A 6,146-nucleotide genomic window follows, 5' to 3' on the forward strand; every position below is an offset into this window, starting at 1 on the left:
CTGCACTCTGAGGCCTGCAGTGCTGCTCATGCTCACGCTCCGGATTACAAATAACATTAGCAGCAGGCGACTCACGGCTGCTAATAACGTCACACTGTGATGGAGAGTCAGACAAGGAGAGTATAACACTGTGCGTGCAAAATACACTGAGTGCGTGAGACAAAATACACTGAGGGGATTACCCGTAAGTTATCTATCCTGTGGCTCTTCTATTTTTCGAGCAGCAGAGAAAGATAAGGAATTAATTACACACAAGAACACATTTTGTGTGGAAAGGTTTGCTTTGATTTGTTGTGTCCTCACTGACTGTCTGTTCAGCTCTGAAAGCAGCTTATTAGTCTCTCTCTCTCTCTCTCTCTCTCTCTCTCTCTCTCTCTCTCTCTCTCTCTCTCTCTCTCTCTCTCTCTCTCTCTCTCTCTCTCTCTCTCTCTCTCTCTCTCTCTCTCTCTCTCTCTCTCTCTCTCTCTCTCTCTCTCTCTCTCTCTCTCTCTCTCTCTCTCTCTCTCTCTCTCTCTCTCTCTCTCTCTCTCTCTCTCTCTCTCTCTCTCTCTCTCTCCCCCTCCCCGTCAACCTGTCAACTGTTGATTAATAAGCCTGATTTAGGCTATACTTAGTCGTACAACGATGCGCTGGACATCGACATAAAACGGAGCAAAGATGTATGTGGCATTATGTGTCTTGCTCTGACTGCTTTCCAAAGTGCATTTATTTTGTATTTGTTTTGTGTGTTTTATCCTTTTGGCCATTGGGTGCATCTGTTTTTGAGGGGCGCTGAAGACGCTCCTATGCACAGCTTTGTGTGTATGTCTGTCTGTATGAGCACGGAATGTGCTCAGCTGATTGGCTAATTGGTGTCTGTATGAGCACGGAATGTGCTCAGCTGATTGGCTAATTGGTGTCTGTATGAGCACGGAATGTGCTCAGCTGATTGGCTAATTGGTGTCTGTATGAGCACGGAATGTGCTCAGCTGATGCCTAAATTGTAAATTGTAATTGGCTAATTGGTGTCTGTATGAGCACGGAATGCGCTCAGCTGATTGGTGTCTGTATGAGCACGGAATGTGCTCAGCTGATTGGCTAATTGGTGTCTGTATGAGCACGGAATGTGCTCAGCTGATTGGCTAATTGGTGTCTGTATGAGCACGGAATGTGCTCAGCTGATTGGCTGAGCAGGGAATGTGATGTATGATGGGATAACGAGTGTTATTTTTTTGACACTCGTACATGCAACTGCCATGCCTATATATGGGCGTATCGGTCAGATCGGCGGTTCTGGACATCCGCGCCTACCTGACAGAGTCAACGGCACACGTATAAATGCCCCCCGGAGAGCGTGCCATTAAATTGTTACGTAACAAATATAAATATCAAACCTATATGAGACAGTCTACATTTCACGACGGGAAATGCATGTATGTAATTCAGTCTGGCCAGAAGCAGTGATACGAAAGACCGAGGGGGGGTATCAAAAGCAGAAGGATGAATCATCCCCATCAGCAAATCGAAACCCTAACAGTAAAATGCCCTTGTACTGTGTAGCGGAGATGCACCCCAGCTAGTATAGTGTCATGGATCTCTGGCACTGACTGAGTCACCTATATCTTCACATGAGCCACCCACCTCTCGGGGTGACACCTGAAAAGGTCACCAGTTCAATTACTGGTGACGGCAGGCCTTTTTAAAATGTAACGGCTCCTTCATTTTTGCTCATTAATGTGAAACGTTAACACGTACATGTGCCCACCAATTAGCATCAAGAGTCCCTCCTCGCATTTCCGCTAAGCCGGGTAATGGCTCACTTGATTGTTGCCATGGAGAGAGAAGGTCAGCGGCGCGGCTCAATAGTATTTATTTTCACCAACGCAGCCGACGTGTCTTAGTCTTAGTATAGAGTGCAGTAGAACAGTGGGTTCCCAAACTTTTTCATGTCAAGGAACCCCAAATTGACACTCATTAGCCCACGGACCCCCATTTGAAAATATATGCCAGGGACCCCCATAAGAGAAGATTTTTACGGCTCTAGCAGTGATTCTCAGTGAATCTCCAGTTTAATTTCAAGGACCCCCAGTTTGACATGCAGTAGGCTACGGAACCTATGGCATTTCTATCTCTGGGACCCCAATTTATAATTAATTTAACACTGAGTGTACACAAATTGAACCAAACACGGTTCATAACTATCCATCATAGCTGAGGACCCCCTGGAACTCCCTCAAGGACCCCTGGGAACCTCTGTAGTAGAGTAGTCTTTCAAGCCATCGGCAGCGATATGAAGGAGCCAAGTTTCTGTCGTGTCCGATTCCGTCTGTGATCCCTCACTTTGTGTTTCGAGATGTCATATGACTGGATCGGGTAAATATATAGGGCTCAATTTACTGTGGGGGAGGACGAATACATGCCTCTATTTTTGAGGGTTGCTAGCCCCTCCTATATACAGGTTTAATGTTTGTTTTTCCTTAGACAAACATTAAAAACACCATTGACAATGAATGGACAGAGTTTAATGTTTGTTTTGTCACTAACACAAACATTAAATGCCATTAACAATGAACAGAGTTTAATGTTTGTTTTGTCCATGTTTGGAAAGAAGCAACACAAAAGCAGAGTAAACTAGAATGCTATCTGGCCCTAAACAGAGAATACGCAGTGGCAGAATACCTGAGCACCGTGACCGACCCAAAACAAAGAAAAATCCTAAGTAGGTACAAACTCAGTGAGCACAGTCTATCGAGAAAGGCCGTCATAGGCAGACCTGTATCCCGAGAGAAAACAGACTATGCACCCACTGCACACAAAATGAAGTGGAAACCGAGCTACACTTCCTAACCATCTGTCCATTGTACCAAGACATCAGAGACACATACTTCCCACAGATTACAACCACACAAGGAGATTTTGAAAACATGACCAATGACAAAAAACTCCCATATCTGCTGGGCGAAGTACAACAATGTGCAAACACAGCAGCAAGATTCGTGAGTTGCTGTGATAGGATAAGGATATCAAACGGAACACAACCACCCTAAAGACTAATCATTTTGTATATTCCTGCACTATACCTGCATCCAGTGATCTTGGTACATAGAAATGGATCTATTGAAGATTCTGACTTTCAAATGTACATCATTTTTGTTTTGATTGTATTGCTGTATTGTTGTATTGTGCTTTCTGCTTTGGCAATGTAAACGTATGTTTTCTCATGCCAATAAAGCCCTTTGAATTGAATTGTTTGTTTTGTCCTCGATGATGTAAGAGCGCCCCTCACTTCACTCACTGGTCCTGGACCATTTATGAGTCTCTTGTTTGGTTTTTTTACAGCACGAACCCTGAACATAGCAATTTAGAGACGCACGCACGCACGCACGCACGCACGCACGCACGCACGCACGCACACACACACACACACACACACACACACACACACACACACACACACACACACACACACACACACACACACACACACACACACACACACACACACACACACACACACACACACACACACACACACACACACACACACACACACACACACACACACACACACACACACACAGTCTCTCTCTCTTATAAACAGCTAGTAGCTGTGGAAATGTCCATTATTGCCTGTGTCAATGGAAAATTTGGTTTTTAAACCAACAAATAATAAAATAAATGACATAATTGTGTGTATTATGTGTGTGCTGGGACTTCATTAGTGAGAGTGAGCTACTCCGAGGCACTCTGTGCTGCATGCGATGGAAGAACTTAACCACAATGGTCCACAGTGGCATCATTTCCATCTGTTATTGTGGAGTGTGTTTAGTTGCCAGGGTTTTGGGGAGGTGTGTGGTGTTATGAGAGGCTGGGGAACAATGCTGGTTTCTGTACATGTTTCTGATTAATTGAATTGAATGAAGGACCCCAATGGAAACACGCCATAGGATTTCTTGAGTTTTAAATCGTCTTAGCAGACCTTGTATTGTACTGTACTTTCCTGTGCTGTCTTTCGCAAACTGTTAATAAAGTATGTAATCAATCAAAAACACACGTGGAATCCTCAGCGTTCATTTGGTTCCAGGTGTACACTTAGAGTTCGATAGGGATAAATTAACACAAGGATTGTCTTATTGTTAAAATGCTTATTTTAATAATACCAACACCAATGTTTCAACTGACAGTCTTCTCCAAGGTGCAATGATTAACACAACTAATAAGCATAACCAAGTACAAGAAAATCCACATTTGGTCTATATAAAAAAATACATAAAATACACATAGTAATATTATATCGTACAGAGATCACCTTATAATACCTGCAGTGAAAACAACAGCACAGTCTCAAATCTAGAATGATCTATGTGAATAACTATTAGGTTAAAGATAATATACAAAATTACAAATCATGTCAAATAGATTTATCAAAAAAACATTAAAGAATAAACATTATGAAGAACATTAAAAGAGGGCCAAGCTTCTGCCACACTGTTAGTCGTCTTTATCACAGTGTTTATGGTCGAGGTTCAGCCACATCTGTATCTCCACCACAGCAGTACTCACAGGGTGGTTGAGGTCAGGTTGGCTGCATGGTGTCGAGGTCACTTTGGAGGTAACCCAGCCTCGGAAACCCAGACGTTTTATTTCCAGGGAGGTGGTGGAAGCTGGTGTTGTGTTCACCACAGGTTTGTTTCTTTTCATTCCTGAAACAAAATAAATCCCATTGATCTTAGAATATAAATTTGTTTTAGTAGTCTGAACTTAATATTGATTTATATTTATATTTAATTAGTATCTTCAGTCTGAAGTTAATTTAGAGAAAATATATATATAATATATATATTGATTTGGAGAAAGTGTAGTTCAGTCAGGTTAAAACCTCCCAGTCAAAATCTAAACTTACCAGGTTAGATTTTTTTTTTTTTAATAAACTTTCCGATCCTTGACTCTGGATTCACGCATACCTTCTGGCCATTCGCTTTCATTTCCACACTAGGAGATGGATAAAATGATATTAGTAAGAGATCAGTGTGATAAACAGTGTACAGTGAACGGCATCTCACATGACTTAACCTATTCTGACCTGAGATCAGATTCTAAAAATGTCTTCTACATCCTGACAGTTTTCTGAAAAAGCTATGTTTCTATGTCAGTCGTTCTTTGATTTTTCAAAAATAGCAGACCTACAAGCTCATAGCGCGCCACTCGGTGGCGCGCTATGAGCTTGTAGATCTGCTATTTTTCAATAGCTAAAGCATAACATCTAACACCAAAAGGGGTTCCCGCCCAAAATGGGTTAAAAGCTACTGTTTAGTGTTTGAACATTCTACTTACATAATCTCCATGTGAGGACAGAAGGAACTCGCTTTATACACCTTGATTGTCTTGGGATCGTTGTTGATGAGTTTTTTGTTGACTATGTGGTTGACTCCTGCATCTTTACATTTGCATGATGTTCTATCTTGTTGACCTGTGAAATGAAGGGACACGACACTCTAGTCTTAGTATAACTCTTATTACCAGCCAAATATAAGCTAAGTACCAGATCTAGACCAGGAGACTTTTAACAGATTTTGCATGACTACACAGATAGTAGAGTAGAATTGCAAAATACATGGTATTTTTGTCACGGTTAGGTAGGTAGGTAGGTAGGACCCAAATGCAGGACGACAGTCAGGAAACGTTCAAAGTGTTTATTAACACCAAAAAAACAAGGAACATGAGGAGCATAGGGAAAATAACAAACACTAGGATCAAGGAACACTAGGAAGACAGGAGCAACAAGAAAACTGTGACTATAACTAATAATCCGACCAGGAACTGCACAAACAGGGGAGTATATATAGACACAGGGAGTAACAAGACACAGGAGAAACTAAATGACAATCAACACAGGGATAGGCTAAGACTAAAAGGACAAGTGCAAAACATAGGCTAATCACAGTACTGGTGAGACAAGGCAGGTACAGAATACAGGGGCAGACAGGAAAGCACAAAACCATACTACAAAATAAAGGTACACAGTGCAAGATCAACTCAAACTGGAAATAAGAAACAAGGAACACAAAACTACAAAATCACAGGAAACAGTAAAGTAAAACACTAAATAACTAAAAACCAAGAAACACAAGAAAGTACAAAACATGTCACGGAACGTGACAATTTTA

At 41.7% G+C, this 6,146-nt stretch overlaps 1 long non-coding RNA gene across 1 annotated transcript; it reads right to left on the reverse strand.

The window, feature by feature from the left end:
* Window positions 1–4,291: 4,291 nt before the first annotated feature.
* Window positions 4,292–5,446, reverse strand: LOC306933867. Its single transcript, XR_013791260.1, has 3 exons — window positions 5,314–5,446; window positions 4,883–4,971; window positions 4,292–4,682 (listed from the first exon to the last, which is right to left on the reverse strand). It is a non-coding gene; the product is annotated as an uncharacterized lncRNA (long non-coding RNA).
* Window positions 5,447–6,146: the final 700 nt, after the last annotated feature.

This window comes from Electrona antarctica, assembly GCF_951216825.1.
Source record: "Electrona antarctica genome assembly, chromosome: 12".
In the NCBI taxonomy this organism is placed as follows: Eukaryota; Metazoa; Chordata; class Actinopteri; order Myctophiformes; family Myctophidae; genus Electrona; species Electrona antarctica.